The sequence below is a fragment of the Strix uralensis genome, chromosome 7, assembly GCF_047716275.1.
Source record: "Strix uralensis isolate ZFMK-TIS-50842 chromosome 7, bStrUra1, whole genome shotgun sequence".
Lineage (NCBI taxonomy): Eukaryota > Metazoa > Chordata > Aves > Strigiformes > Strigidae > Strix > Strix uralensis.
In genome coordinates this window covers 42,243,355-42,257,527 of record NC_133978.1, presented here as the reverse complement: position 1 = coordinate 42,257,527, position 14,173 = coordinate 42,243,355, and the positions used below count along the sequence as shown (strand labels likewise).

Sequence of the window (14,173 nt, the reverse complement as noted above, 5' to 3'; positions counted from 1 at the left end):
CTGACTAACACTACTTGATGCCACTGTTTGTTGATTGACATAGAAATATGAGCAGAAGAAAAATATTCATGCCTGTATAAATTTCTTCAGTGTCAAATGTAGTTGAGCAACTTATTTTTAAATTACAGTAATGATATTTTTAGCAGAAGCACCTATTTTTCTTTAGTTTCACATGTTTATTCATAACACTGAGTTAATCAGCAACTTTTTCCCCCTCACATAACTGTTACTGCTCTTCCAGGAAAATACATCCAAACATTTCTGAGAGCAGCAGGGGGATGGAAAGCAGTTACTACGCCGAGATGGACAGCCAAACCGGCCCTGTTCCTGATGCCCAGCCCCTTGCCAATACCAATAAACAGACCAATGCCAACAAATAAACATCTTGCTCATTGAGAGCCACTTCAGATTTTTCAAAAGCACGCAGTGCTGGTGTAAGTCTGCTCCTGTTGATTATCTTGGCTCTCCAGCCTCTAGCTTTAGCTGATGGGAGAAATTTCTTACATCTTTTTCTTCCACATGAACTCTATACACACCGAAAATGCTGAACTTCTTATCTAGGAAAGGGAATGCAAGTAAAGGAGGAGAAAAAGAGTTTCATGCTAAGAGCTTTTTCCTAAATTTTCCCAAGTCCTCTACCAAGCCTCACACTACACAGCAGCAGAGCTCACGCCAGCTGCCTGCGGGTGCTCTGAGGGTTTTATTCATCTTCCCGCTCTCCTGGGGGTTTGGATGTGCTGTCTCTGTCAACATCAACTGATCCTGGCCATCTACTGCCCTCCCGCTGGCTACCGGGCGCTTCTGGAGAAAGTCATTTCACACATTTCCCTATTTCAGAATTTCCCTTTGAACAAACAAAATCACAATTAAAAAAACCCAAAACAAATTCTGAGGGAAAAAGAGCATAGCTCTATTTTTCTTATCCTACTCCTGATGATGAGTCTGACACCCAAACTCCATTACCTCCCCCTGCCCAAGCTGTCACTTTGCCTGTCTCGGCCAGCTCAGGCACCCTCACCCACTGCTTACTTCATGCGGGATAGCTCCAGGAGCCTTTCAAGCATTCCTCACTTTTCCAGTCCTCTTCAAACCTGCCATAGATCCCATTTTCTGGGTTGCTTGCTTCTCCACTGTGTTTTTGCTTAATTTGTGATTATAAAACCTTCTCAGGCCAAAACCGTAAGTCAGTCCTAATGACACACAAATATTTTAGTAAGAGCAGAAGAAAAAAAAAAAACCAAAGAAAACAACAAAATTACCTCTATTTAGGAAGAATTACCTGGCAGAGCTCCCTCAGCCACCCCTGCAGGGCTCTGCTTAAAACCAGGTCAGTGCTGCTCAGCCTGCTGGGCTAATTGACAGTGTAATGAGGGGGACCTGTGAGCAGACAACCAGCTTTTTAACTCCTGCTAAGCTTGAATGTATCTTAAGGGAAGTAAAACATAATGAGGTTTCCCTTCCAGCAAAGTCCAAGGCTTTGGCAGTGATGGGTTCGTCCCTATAAATTGCATAAACTGGTATCAGCAGTATGTGGAATAGGAATTTCTGCATATGCAAATCCAGGAACCAGCCACCTGTTCAGGAAAGCTTGGGAAAAGTAGAGAAAACTAAACCAAAACATCTCCTTTTGTTTCAAAAGCTTGTTTTGATTTTTCTCCAACTGTGCCGCTAAATGTTGCTATCTGTGGTCTCGGGAGATAAAAATCAGCCTTTACTATACTTTTTAAAGTGAACTAGTCTTTCTCAACGCCCAACCCATGGTTATTTGAGCTGTTCAACAATGAATGCCAAATGAATTTACAGTCTATATTATGGAGCTCGAAAAAAATAAGCTGGGAGGTGAAAAGCACAGAAACAGAGTGTCAGCAGCCAGCCTCTCCCTGTGCCCTTCACAACCTGTGGGCAAACCAAACAGCACCTGACAATGCCTTGCATAAAATACTGAGAAAAAAGAAGACACAAGTAAAAGGTGAAAGTGTCAAACTGTATAATGAACCCTTCCACAATCATTCACCCTGGCGTGACACCCCACCGGGCCCAGAAGCTGCAGGCACCCCGTGGTGTGAAGGGAAGTCTCCCATGGCCCCCGGCAGCGCTCTGAGTTATGGCCGTTGCAAGCCAACATCTGTGGAAATATCAGATGTTTACTTACAAAAACAAAATCCATAATGTTTCCTTCAAGGACAAGTGGTAAAATAGAGAGCTTATAGAGTAAAAAGTTGTGATCCACCTCTAAAGGTAGCTGTTCAAAACACTAGGAACCCCCAAACTGCTTTGATAGGAGAGAAAAGGCTTTGAATCACTGTGAGCATTATCTGAGATAAAATGGATTAATACTGACTGTTATGTCAGTGTATTTTCCATTTACTTGTTATTACTACAGATCAAGCTAATAAATTTTCCTTTACGACCCTTTGCATTTTAACTTTACTAACTTCATGCAAATATTTTCTTTGCCTGCAGCTTCCTCTGACTTTGCTTTGAATGCAAAGCTGAAACTTCCAGTGACCGTCCCCCAAGCGACAGCAGCGAGCCCTGACTCACTCTCACATAACGTTTACTGCCAGCAAGCTTCAGCATGCTCCGCGTATTCCCCCTGTGTTCCAGACAGGGAAAGGCTCTGTGGGAAGTGGGTGGAAGAGCTGAGCAATGAGCGCAGTCACTGTGCTCCCGGCACCTGCGTGTTCCCAGCCACGTCCCCCGCGTTCTGCTCGCTCTCCCTTAGACGTGAATGTGTACTCCAACCATCTTTTGTTGATCTGAACCATACACGTGACTGGCCTTCCCATCCAACGTTTCCCAGGGAATACTGTCAGGATAATCTGGCCCTACCTATCATGCAAGAAGTAATCACGAATATGAGACAATAATGAAATAATGCATTAATGATGATTAATCATTTTATTTTGCTAACAACACGAGCAACATGTAAAGATAAAAATGCCAACAAGCGTCTCATAAATCCCTATGGATATTTACTGCTACAGACCAAATACTCAGTACTTGCTAGCTCCTGTCTTTGAGCCAGGGCAAAATTCAGCTATCCCACTGTGGAACACAAATCACTGCAAGTCTCCAGTGACAAAGGCTGTGCTGTAAATTACTGTCTACTTCAACATACAAACATGACCGTATCAACTATATTTAGGGAATGGTTTTTCCTATTTATGTGAAAATCTGAAACTTAGCCTTTGAGGTAAATTAAAATCTGTGCTTTGGATGGTTATATTAGATTTCTACTACGCCTTCAAGTTTCTCATTAACTTTCTTTGCTGATATTCCTTTTCAGATAGAGTAAGAAAATATCACAGATGAGAATGAACCCTGTATCTATAAAAAGCCAACACTATAGAACATTTTGATGGAACTTCAAAATGTAGTGTTATCCTGTGGTGTGAGCACCAGTTACTGGTCTGTGAACACCTTCTGATTTAGTTTTATCCAAAAGGAATCCAGACTGTGGGTGCTGAGACCATACCATCATGCAAACCACAGTGGGTGTCATCCAGAGACCAGCTTTCAAAGCACTGTCCTCATCCAAATTAGACACGTTGTTATTATAAACTATGGCCAGAATTAATTTGTTATGGAGTCAGCTAGAAAAGTAACTCAATATCAAATGAATCAAATCATTATTTCAGTATACAATTAGTTAAAATGTAAAACGTAGCAAGAGTTTCTCAGGAGGGCCATGGGAATATCAGTGTAAGAGTGCTACCAGAAGTTAGTGCGCATCAGTAAATCTTCAGACACTTCAGATATTTAGTTCTCCCTCTGGGCACGGCCTGAGTCCCTGAAGTCAGTTAGATTTCTGACATTGACTCAGTGGCATCAGAAACAGGCCTTTGGTGTGCAATTTCTTTTTTAATTAAACACCATTAATACAGAGTTTGTTTCAGATTTACATCCCGGTGAAGTATGGTATGTGCCATCTGGAGTTCATTAACGCTGTCCTTTACCTACAGTGCGTGCCAGGGGACACATCGATTATGCAACTAAGGGTCAGGCAAGACAAAACAGAGCAGTCAGCAAAAAGATGAGAAGCCTGTTTGGTATTAAAAGCCCAGGTTGAATCAATTACATCTATACTGATTTTGAAAGGGTTGAAGTAGAGGAATCAGCTGATGGCCAACCCAAACAGCACACCACACCACAGCAGTCTTGCACAGCTGACAGCTTGCTCCGCAATCAATACCAACCTACTTCCAGTGGAACAAATTCTGACTGTGAACTATGACAAAATCAGCCCCGTGCAGTATCATTTGGGCAGCAGCTTTCCAGACCAGTCAGTCCTGGGACATCTCATCCCAGTTAATCTCCAGGGCATCACCCTCCTTCGAAACCCAGGGCTGCAGCCAGCCCCACCGAGCTGCCAGGCCTCATGGCACCTGAGCCTGGAGCCAACAGCAGGAGAAAGCGAGAACCCAGAAACGTTAGTTCAAAGGACAGAAAATGCACATTCTGCATCTTAAACTGACTCGTCACCTGAGCTCCATGAAAAATAAGGTTCCTGTCTGAACATAACCTTGTCAAGGTCAAACGACCGTGACATGGGTGGAATAGCTCAAAAAAGCAGCGCAACAGGGTGTCTGTGGGGCTTAAAGAAAGCCAACCCTCCGCACCCTGCTGTTTGTGTGGTGTCTGAAGAAACAAATTTTGTCCTCCAGATGTTTTCTCAAGCCTTTCTGAAGGATTTCTCCTCAGACACTGCCTCAGCCTTTATGGAATACAAAAGGCAGGGTCACACTGGAGGATATAGGAAGCTACAGAGATCAAATTGATTGAACCTACATCTTGAGTCTACATCATCAGTGAATAACAAATCCCCAATCAATGGAAATAATGGTTTGTGGATTTGCATAGAACTGAAGAGTTTTTTCAAAATCTACAAGGATGTAATTCTCCATTAGAGTAAGTTCTACAAAACTATATTAAATTCCTGAGATCTTTTGGGGTTTTAGGTCCATTTGACTACAGAGCACTTGGCTGTAAGTGCCAATGGAAAATTGGGGAATTACCTTTCTAGGTTAGACAACTGGTACAAATTGCTCAGTATTTTCCCAACAATGAGAGCCAACACTTGACGCTCTGGGGTCAAGTAAGCTCCCCTTTTCATCTGCATGCAGATAGATGCTACTAGCCAGTTGTGGTCAAATAAAGATAGGAATGATTTAATTTGGAAGTCCAAAGTATTGGCGAACATTTGGCTGTTTTTACAATAACAAATATTAGTACAAATGCTGTTATCTGTCTTAAAATTACTCAGTCCTGTTAGAATCTCACAACCACAGTAGTTGGATGGAATAACTTTCTGTTCAAATCCTACATCCAAGAGAATTCGTTTGTGTAAAATTTTTAGAACCTTATTTTTTTTGATTTTTCCATTTAAGCTGAACCTCTGCTGCTGATTATACATGAAGAGCTGCACTGCAGAAGGTGATAAACTTAGAAGACAGATGTTTAAAGGAAGGTGTTAAAAAAGATCATTATTTAAAGGCCTTCACTTGTTAACATTCATTTGCTGACACTATTTTGAATTTGAGCCATCCGCAATAAAAGGTAATATTTTAGATGAATTTTTGGGGAAAAAAAGTGAAGCAAGGTTTTATTCTTCATATAAATTGACAGTGCACTTGGAAACTTACTGAAACTTCACCAAGTAGGAGGTGTTGACAACCGTCACTTTCAGAACATATAATAAGGGAAAGATTTATAGGCACACAGTTCCACAAATACATTCAAGACCAGTATTTTTCAAGACAACCAGTGGGCCTTAAGCACATTCTTAAATCAGCTTAAAATGGGGGGCTGTTTTTTCCATCAGGGCCATAGTGACAAATGCAACTTCCTCTAGTCAAGGTGCTCCTGTATCCCAAACCAGTGTCATTTGCCTTTTAATTCACCACTGCAAAACCTAAACTTTCTACCAGCCTGGTATTTCCAGCTGAAGAGCAGGCCAGAAAGAGCCAGTGCAGAACAGACAGAAAGTCCACTGCAAAAGTGAAGTACTGAGACAGACCTGACACCAAACTTTCCATTCCTGAGTGTACTTTAAGCACCTACCATGCATGTAAACATATGGAGAACAGCAAAAGTGTAGAATGGGTGGTAGGTTAAGGGTGCTGCATGTCAGCTGAGAGCTGCGAGCCGAGACTGACAGCAGTGAGCGTCTCCTGCCAGAAAATTACTGTTTTATCCCATACACATTTCTCTGGAAGTATCATGATGTGAGAAATAACAGACAAAAGTCCCTCTGACTCCAATGTATTTGTTTTCTAATTTCTGTCTGCATTTGAAACAGTGTCAGTAGAGGCGCAGGCACATTAACTGAAAGGGAAAGAAATCCTGATGAGATAAATGACATTTAAAACCACCAAGGCAGCAAGCAGCTGGAAAAAAGTAAACTTTCTTTTTTTTAATCTAACAGGTTAAACAGCACAGAATAGGAAGCAGTTCTCCAGATACACAGTATTTGCATTGGAGTTCAGAAAACCGGCGATGTCCAAATCAGTTAGTGAGCACAGAAACCAGATTACCTTGTTACACTAATTCATCCTAACTTACATTACCCTGAAACACCACAATTACGGCTGCAGAGGAGATTTATCAACAATTACAGGCCCTGACATTTCAACTCAATCCCGTGTGACGGAGACTCTATGGAGACCCTGATGAACAAATGGAGCAGGAAGGTGCAGCCCACTGAACCAATGACAGGCAGAGCCAGGCTCTTTCCTGGGCTTGCTGGCATCCTAAAGCAGCGCGGCTGCAAATCAGGGCTCTGTTTATTCCCCCCACCAAAGAGAAACTAGACATTAAGGGGGAAAAGAAAATCTCAAACACAGAATGCAAAACAGGACATTTGAAAATGACATTGAAAATGATTATACAAAGCCTTTAGGCAGTAGCTGATTCATGTGTAACATAGAGAGATATATATAGCAGACATTATGTACATATTTATAAATGCATACAGACATACAGGAACTAACCTCACAGGCATGCTCCATCATGATGCACACTGCTTGTCTGCTTTACCTGAGGGTAGTACCATTCCTCGTATGCAGTGCACTTCATTTTAAAACCTGTAGGCTGTTCCTAGCAGATAGATTTAAAAGGATTTTTACGATTCACGCTGCAAAAGGCTAAAAAAAATAATCCACCCCTGCTGCATAAGATTCTGTTTTCCATCTCTATCCTCTGAATAGCGGAATCGGATGAGAAATGATTCATCAATCAGTCCGGGGAAGCATTTAGAGGACAGAGAAGAAAAAGGAAAAAAAAAATAAAAATCAACCATATAGTAAAATCTGCTCACCATGTACACACCCCCAAAGTGAAGAATCAGACCAGCCTAACTGAGGAGAAGCTAAAGATGAATTTCAGGAGCCGGCTGCAGTTGCTGGGTGATGCACTGTAAATCCTGCTCCCTCCGGGGAGAATGAGCTCACAGCGAAGATCCAGCAGCCGCCCCTCAGCCATTGCAGTGTCACTGCAGCTTGCAGCTGAGAGCAGGCACGTCATCACACCAGCTCCCTGAAAACTGAAAGCCCTCCCTGCCAGAAATCTAAGTCAAGCATGCCGGTATAAAACCAGCTCCCCTCCAACGCAGACCGAGCTCCCCTCCTACCTGCGTGCTGCCCCAAGGACTGGCATTTTCAGCTTCATTATTAAGCCAAAGGCTTGCATCCAGCACAGACTGAGGCTGAACTGAATGCCTCCTGAAGCAGGGGAGAAATTACTGAAAGGGGCAGAGACGCTGGAGGGATATTCGGATTTAAAAATAGCAGCCTTTGCACTTGCTCCTAGCAAGGGACATGGAACGAAGTTATATGGAAATCCTTACATGTGTAAGGGAAGGGCCAGGCACCTCTTACAGGGCTGTCATTGCTGAACAGCCCCAAGCTCAGAAAGTACATGGAAATGGTAATACGGTGGAAAAAAGGTGGGTGTCTTTACAAACTCCTGTAAGGTATCATTTGAGAATTAAAAGCATGTCTTTAACCCCTAGCTTGCTGTCTCTTGCTGCTTTTCATAACTGAAAAACTATTCATTTTCAATATTCATACTCACCACACCGAAAATTCTCCTTTACACCAGAACTGAATAACAAATACAGATAAAATCAATGTATTTGGCTACAAGATACTTATAACATCCCCACACTGCAAAATTATCTAGAAATAAAGAGGATATGGGGCCTATTTATTTGTTTTTCATATCTTCTTGACAGTGAAGGCTGGGAACCTTTCCCAGTGAATGTCAGTGAACTGCTGACAGGCATGACAGAGTGATCTAAGCACAGGACTGGAAAGCAGAAAACTACCCTGAAGGGTTTTTAGAAAGCAGGGTGTGGGGTTTTTTCCCCCTTAAACAACACCTAAATATCTGGAACCTTCCATTTAAAAACCTAATTTTCCCTGAGTCTGAAGCCCCCGACTCTGCAGCACTGGAGAGCAAAGCCAAGAAACGTGTGCAACTTTTAACCAGATTCCTAGAAACTTGTTCCTGTTCTTGTGGTTAACCACTGCTGTACTTCTCATGCCCTCTCCCCCTGCTCTGCACTTTAATTCTGTTGACAAGGGTATGTGTAGGGGCACTTTGAGAAAGTCATTAGAACAAAATTTCTATTTACTTCATTGAAACACCTAAAAAGACAAAAATATGACGTTTCTAGTGATAGGAAGCTGCAAGGACAGAATCTGTTCATTTTTTGCTATTACAGACTCAAAATTTTCCATTTTTCTGTCCATCCATACTGTGCTACATGGTGGGAAACAGTAGTATTCCTCACAGACACGGGCCCCTCATTTACAGGGGTGTTTTATCCCTAAGCCCCAGTCCTGGCTGTTTCCCTGCAACTTTCTGCCTCTTTGGCATCCCGCTGAAGCCCGTTTGTCTCTGCGGGAACACAACGCCCGTCACAAGGGATCAGCCCCTCAGTCTGCAAACACAGAGCTACTGCACGTAGTGTCAGACACAGGCAGAGGTGCACCACCAACTCCAGAAAGCTCTGACTTCAGCTTTGACAAAACTCAGCACCCTTCCCTGCTCCTTTATCACACAAATACTTTTTAAATAAAATCAGGTCATCTCGCTACAGCTCAGCCCACTCCACCACAAGAAGGCCACCAAATCACCCATCTTCCAGCCAGTTCCCCAGTTTAACCCAGGAACCCCCTCCCCGAGACACAAGGATTGGCCGTGGCTCTGGCAAGAGCTGTGCAAACAATGGCTTTTGAGCCGCTGGATAAATAAAACTGTTTTCTATTTTTAGAGTTGAATTGCAACATTTTGTGGGAGTTTGTAAGTCAAACATTGAAAGCAGTGTTGTAAGCGGTATAAAGCAAGAGGCCATCGTTAGTTTACATCACTCAAAGAATCGGGTTTTGTTTTTCAGCTGGCAAGTGCCAGGGAAAAAGCGTTCTTCTGGCAATTTCCATTTACCAAGCTGTATCCACTGCAGGCTTGGCCAAAGCACTCCACTGCACAGTGCTGTACCACGCAGAACAAAAATGCTATGAGCTTTAAAAACCTGAAGTTAGCAAGTAAATAAGGGCTGAAAAAATTGTTATGCTCCACTTTTCTGATTCACTCTAGAAGCGGTCAAAATTTCTTCCATTTTAGAGGTTGAAAAGCAAACGCACAGAGGTCTGGTTTTGTTTTAAACATTCTGGTTTCTGTCTTTTTCAGCTATCTCAGCACACAGTTTACAACTTACCTGTAACACAGATCAGCAGCTCAGCCAGGTGATCTTACACGTCACGGTCTGCACATGTGATAAATGTGAAAGACACTGAACAAAACGCACCGCAAAGCCCTGGGACCACTACCTATTCCGGGGCAGCTTTTTTTTTACTTTCCAAATGGAACAAAATGAAACCTTCTTAGTCAAGAAAATACTGTGATGAGATCGTGAGGTAGAGGGTGTGAAGCGATGCTCCCAGAGCAAACTTGCCGAGGGCCACACTTGCTCCAGACCCTGTCCTGCAGGAGATGGCTCAGCACCTCACCTCCGGAGCAGAGCACTAACACCTCGGGGCTACAGCCAGACAGAAGATGTCCTGGGAGAGACCTGCCTTCCTTGACTTCCAGGGGAGCTTCCATTTGCATTTCTGATGGCTCATCTGCTCCTACGAGCATCTTTTAGAAGTAAGAGAATATTTCTGAGTCCGAATGGTAGAGTATCCACCTCAATATTTAACATACATCAAGTCGTACTTACAGTTGAGTCCTGTTTCCTGCACCTCTCCAGGCTGCAAAACCAGCTGATGATTCTGTAAGGAATGAATGATACTAATGATCAGATTTTTGTCACCGGGCTATCAGAAATGGCTGTAAGAAAGAATAGGAAACATAGGAAAGATACAAGCATATGCAAGAAATGGTGAGGCATGCTCATAAATTAAACCTGAAGAAATCAAACCTCACAAAAAGTAGCAAGAGTGGCTCAAATAAAAGACTTGGGCTCTTCTGCACCCAAGTGCTGGTTTTATTTCACCTGCAAGAGCATCTATTTCCTCTGTCTTCCACCCGTGTAGTGCAAACGCCTTTTAAACCTAGTATTAAAAATGATACGAAAGGAAACTTCTGTGTTCGGTTAGTTTCTCCCAAATCCTGATGGATTGGGGACACATTCTACTCCTCTCTGCTTTCTTCATTACTGTCCTCCTGCCTGACTCCGTGAGGACAGTCGACCCCGGGGCTTGCACCCAACAGTCTGATCAATCTTACCCACTTATAAGCTAATATAAGCCAATTTAAGGTCATCTACGTAAGACTCTCCCCATTTAAGTCACTTAGAAATACATTTGCTTAAACTGGTACGATTATCATGTGCAGACCTAACCCCTAATTCCTTTTCTCCTTCCGACTGTATAGTCAATCAGATCATTAAATTCACTGTCTCAAGATTGTTTTGGTTTTTAAATCTCAGATATAATGAAGTCAGACCAATGGACTACGTGCATCTATTATATCTCTTCAGGTCAGCAGCCTGGCTAAGCATGCACAGCTCAGAAATGAGTATCTGAGAACTGTTTGGTAGTTAATGATGAACACCTTTCCAAGAAATGCACCCCATAAAAATAGATGTGCTGGTTTGACTTCAGAGGCAGCCAGGAGGGTTAATAACTAAGCCACTGCTGGCAGTGAAGAAAACAGAGGAAAGCAGGTCGTTCTCAGATTTCAGCCGCTTCTGAGGAACTGTGCTGTGCACAGGTGGGCAAGAGGGCTGGAGCATGCTGCTGGAGAGGACTAGGAGGCACGTGACAAGCAGTGAGCTTCACCTCTTGCGTTGTGCAGCGTGATGCCACCACCTGAAGTGATGTGGCACATTGTCCCAGAGCAGTCCTGAGACTGCCCTCCAGTTGCACCAGTCTCCCACTCTACCCATGACAAAGTTGGTACAGGTTACTTTGATTTATATTGACAAGAAACCAAAGAAACGTCAATCAATGTTATCCATTTTTAAACTACTTTAAGTTTATAATCAGTTTGGGATTACAAACAGTTTTTGTGTAAGGCCTAAAATAACTGTTCCTCACAATTGTTGCAAGCTGCCGCATCAGTACAAAAGCAGGTGCCTAAAACTGACCACAAAGCTGAAGTTGGCTGACCCGCAAGCGTGACTTCATAACAACCTAAAATGTTGCCTTCTTTAGTCCATGGAGGGCGTGGGGCACTGTCTCCCGTTTAAAAGGATCTAATCAATACATGACTGCTCTGCTGACATGCAAGTAAACAAAATTAAAGTGAGTTCCCACCTGAAAGAGGTTCGCAGCTTAACAAATTGATAAGCTTTTAAAGATTTCACCCGATACAATTTACAGTTTTCCGCAATCACAGCAGAGTACTTTTCTGGCAATAACCACAAATCTTTTACCATAAGGATTTATATAAAAATAAATGCATTCATTTAAATAAATGCATTTAATAATGCATACTAATGAAAGAACCCAGAGGTCAGCTGTCACAGCTGTACTGCGATACCTACTAGTATAGGAGGAGATTAACCTGACCCTGGTTTACACCTGCCTTAAAGCAGAAAAGGCTTGTGGTAAATCGATTTCCCGGAGGGAAGATCAGTCCCCGGGAAACAGGATGAAGGGGAAGAGAGTGTTGGAGGTGCCTTCTGCGGTGCTGGGCGGCAGCAGCACAAAGCTCTTTGCCAAGGCCACCTGGCTGAGCCTTTGCCTTTGGCTGCCCGCCTTCCAAGGATTTCTAATTGGTCTCATCTTCCTTTTTGAGGGCTAGCATGGAAGAAAGGGGCTGTGACTTCTTTTTGTCGAGGTCTGAAGCTTTTCCGACCTTGTTGACGTCCCCCTTGACTGGATGACCAGTCTCTCCTGCCTCTTCTCTCCCCCCAGGCCAGGCAGTGGGGCAAGGTGGTGACAGGGAGCAAGGTGCCCCTCCGACCCTGCAGCAATCCTCAGGCAAAGGCTCGTCCAAAAACCAGGGCAGAAGATCCAGGTATTCCTGGGGCAGGGCTTGGCGCGGGCACAGAACCTCAGCACCACTCCCAACGGGAGCAAGGGCCCAGGGCTGGGCTTCCCCAGGGCTCCAGCCGCACGCCCAGGGCCCTGGCAGGGTCTCTGCAGAGGTTCTGCCAGCTCTTGAGGAGAGATACCACAGCTGAGGCACTTACCTACGGTTATTAAAACTACCCATGTAATTATACCTGCTGCACCTGAAATGACACCTACAGCAGCAAATTTTTCCCCATTAATTTTAGATGACCAAAGTCAGAGCAGACTCTGACCCGTGGTTTGCAAAATTAATTCTTTTTCAAAGTCAGAGAAGCATTGACAGAAAAAATTCCTGAAAATTTAAACACTTCAGTCTTTACTACCCAAATGATACCTTTCTCAGCAATTTATGACATTTTTTCCCTTCGTGTAATTAATTTAATTCAAGCCCCTGTCTATGATGTTTAGGGTAACAGATACTGTAAAATCATAAATGTGCATTCAAGGGTTAAACACAGCGCCCTTTCCCTGGTGTTTCCTTGTTGGGAAATAAGTTTGCAACATTGTAACAATGTTGTTCCTTTGTTTCAAAACAAATCAATTTCCCCTCCTTTTAAGGTGGAGAAAGATTTTATTCTGAAACCCAGCACTCAGGCGGGCAGGCCGCTGCTCTGGGCTCCCTGCAGTGATGCTGGGGACCAGGGAGTACTGCCAAGTATCCGCAAAAATATTAGGCATTGTTTTGTTACAAGTGAACAAAGTGCCTTCTCTAGAAGTTGGCCCACAAGCTGCACATTCTCCTTCCAGAATATCGCTGGAAATGCCTGAACAAATCCCTGCGCGCTGGCGGTAGCAGGTAGAGCACTGCTCCGAGTTCCCTCACGCCGGGGCAGCTGGAGAATCTGGGGACCTGGAGGCACTTTCAGGACACTGGACACCAGCTGGATACTTCCACCAGGCTGAGAAAACAGCGGCCTAGAAGCTACGCTGCCTTGTCTTTCTTACCTCCTAAATTAAGTGCATCCTGCAGAGGGGGAAAGGTGGGCTCAGCTCCTCTCTTCTTCCCAGGAGAACATCAGGAAACGCTAGCAGAGCTCTACGTTCTCCCATATTCCTCCTAGAGAAGAGCCTGCTACTGCCAAAAACCAGTGATAGAAGAAGCCCGTTCAGAGACAATCTGATATCTGTGCTGCCGAAACAGGCCACATGTCGCAAACACGCTGCTTCGCACATGATATGCGCAGGGTTTGCGCAGCACCAGAAGACAAAACACTTGTCAGGGGTTTTCCTGCTAGTAGGAGACACTGTCGGAGTGTGTTTCCTCCTGGGATGAGCCTGGTGGAGTCACTGCTGGTTCCTGGGGCAGGGAAAAGTGCTCTGCAGGGCTCTTGACTGGGGGATATCCAGTGGCTGCCAATCTCCTCCTCACAGATTCCTTTGTTGATGGAAGAAGACTGAAAAGGTGATTGTGCCAGCGGGATGGTATTGCTTTGGTGACACCCTCCTCCCTCCTGAGCCATATTCGTGTCAATACAGCATTGAGCTTCCTGCTCCTTACACACTGCGCGGCCCCTGAGGCGTGGAGAAGGAACACACTCCTGGGACGAGAAACTCGCTCTTCTCTTCTGTGGCGAGGAGTTCCCGTCACAGAGCGAGGCTGCCGGGCAGCAGAGAGCAGCAGAGAGCCGCAGGATGAGCACCAAACC

The 14,173-nt window shown here is 44.1% G+C and overlaps 1 protein-coding gene across 26 annotated transcripts in view; it reads right to left on the bottom strand.

The window, feature by feature from the left end:
• The window catches only part of JAKMIP3 (Janus kinase and microtubule interacting protein 3), a 94,904-nt gene extending 80,820 nt beyond the window's left edge, over positions 1–14,084 (bottom strand). For 25 of the 26 annotated variants that reach the window (XM_074875572.1, XM_074875580.1, XM_074875581.1 and 22 more), the window contains exon 1: positions 7,319–7,431. The gene's annotated coding sequence lies outside the window, so the exon portion shown is untranslated. Of the gene's footprint in view, positions 1–7,318; positions 7,432–10,225; positions 10,278–13,472 lie in introns of those variants that run through there. The other variant, XM_074875573.1, reaches the window with a different exon arrangement.
• Between the last annotated feature and the right edge of the window lie 89 nt (positions 14,085–14,173).